Source organism: Acyrthosiphon pisum, chromosome A1 (assembly GCF_005508785.2).
Source record: "Acyrthosiphon pisum isolate AL4f chromosome A1, pea_aphid_22Mar2018_4r6ur, whole genome shotgun sequence".
Taxonomy (NCBI): Eukaryota; Metazoa; Arthropoda; class Insecta; order Hemiptera; family Aphididae; genus Acyrthosiphon; species Acyrthosiphon pisum.
Window position 1 is genome coordinate 156,733,647 of NC_042494.1, and position 2,406 is coordinate 156,736,052.

Sequence of the window (2,406 nt, forward strand, 5' to 3'; positions counted from 1 at the left end):
GACACAGAAAAAAAAAAAAAAAAAAAAAAAAAACACACATCATTGTAAAATCAATACATTCATCACTTCGTTCAGAATCTAAAATAAGTAAAAAATGAAATTATATTTGCATTACACTGTAAAAAAAAAAATTAATATTAAAAAATAAGTTAAAAATTAAATTACATTTGCGTTACAATAAGAATTTTGTCAGCGGCAACTTTCACCTCACATATCTTACAAAATAAAATTTGACCATCCGTAGAAAACACATAACTTACCATATTCTCTTACGTATCTAAAAAGTCGGTCCAAACATGGCATCTTTACTTTAGGCATTTTAATTTTAATCTTTGTTTTGTTTATACAAATATAAAATGCAAATTAAATAATATACGTAAAATTTGTAACATGTGAAATACACCTGCAGTAGATACCTTCGACGTAATACGCAACATGACTAAAAGCGTCCAACAATCGGCCACGCGTACCATCGATATAATAATATCGCCCTATAACAAAATACTCCGATAAAAGTTTAGTTGTATGCAATAAAATCGGCTAATTGGATGGTGTGACATAAACATGTGATTGTCTTAAAACCGAATTACCGGATGTTAAATAAGTTAAATAGATCAAAATGAAAATAATTTATATTACGTAGTACTATACTATTTCGTAGTACATATATTTCAATGAGGTCAATTTTTTAGTCATAATACGAGAAATAGGTCAAAAATGTCCTAAAAAGTTAAAAAATGCATTAAAAACGTCAAAAAATACCCATAAAATGTTTGTGGTTAGAACGCGAAGTATTATAAACATATTTGTAGCTTGGAAAGCATCACGTAAGATATCCCAAAAAAAAAATGCAAATGCATTGAAATCCGATCCCTAGTAGGTACCTAGTGTTAGCATCTTTATGTAAATGGATATAAGGATATTATATTTTATTACTATATATTTTTATAAGAGCTGCAGTCTGCAATATTCTCTTCGAGAAAATATTGAATAAAAGTACGTTTCTGGCCTGGTGTGGCGCTATGGTTATTCTTAGTCACAAAACGTGTTCTGAGTACAAGCACCAGCAGGTGTCACTAGTTCCTGAATAGGTGACCACCCGGGTTTTAGTGAGAAATTCTCACCTGATATACACGTGTTCAAATCAACCGTACCATCCCCGACATTAAAAAAATCTAACATAAAATAGCCAGTGGCCTATGTTGCCATGCATTTAATAATAATAATAAAAAAGTATATTTATTGGACATTAAAATTGCTAATTGTAATGGGTACGTTCTACAGTAAATAGATTTTTCTTTGTTGGAATCTTAGAAACAAAAATCAACAGTATGTATAAATTACCTGAGTTGGCCTATGAACTAATTAATGATCTACATGACATTATTATATATTATTACGTAATTTATTACGGCTGTTTTTTTTATTGTTGAAATATTTTATTTTTATATTAGCTCAAGATAAGCCATAATTCTATTTCTATAGATTTATTTCTATTCCACTATAGTGAACATTGAACTACTTGACACAACTTGACTTTGATTTCTAAATTCAAATACTTTTACGTACTATCTAAAATGATGACAAGAAACGTAATCTTAACAAAGATTTATTTAAAAATTAAAAATACATTTTTAAAAGGCATCTACCTACTAACATAGTTATAAAAAAAGGTGGATAAGTGGATGTCGCTCTGCTGTACAAGTGGGTCACTGTATAATGGATAGTATTAAATTTGCATTCAATGATATAATATTATAATATCACAGTATAAGAAAAACGATTCTGAACGGAGACGGTTTGTCAGTCTAGGTATTAAACATACCTATTATAGGTATACTTATCTATAGTATTAAAAAAAAATTGACCTATAATAGGTATTAATAATAAATTCCAAATTAATCATATCACAATATCCATTAAGTAACGCGTTATACATCAACAACAAACCGTGGTACTATCATAGGTATATAATAGTATACTTTAAAAGTTTCAAATACCCACAAATAATATTATACAATCATTACAATCACAACGAAATAACTAAAATAGTTATTCCAGGTTTTTTAATACGTAATTTCGTCCAAATTTGAACTTAAAATTACTATAAAAATAAACTGTGCTTATGTATTTCTTAGAATTTTTGGCAACAGAATTAAATATTTACGTGGAGTCTTGTTTTAAATTTTCAATCATTAGATATAAAAGTTGAACATTTTATAAATTTTTAACTACAAAATAATTATTCAATTTTAAATTTGATAAATTTTGTCAACATTTTAACTTCAAATGCTAATAAAAAAAAACTGTGACTAAGGATTTTTAATTTTTTTCGAATGTCATTGTAACAATATAGTAGGAGCCTTGTATTAAATTTTCAAGTATTTTTACTCAACAAATAAAGTT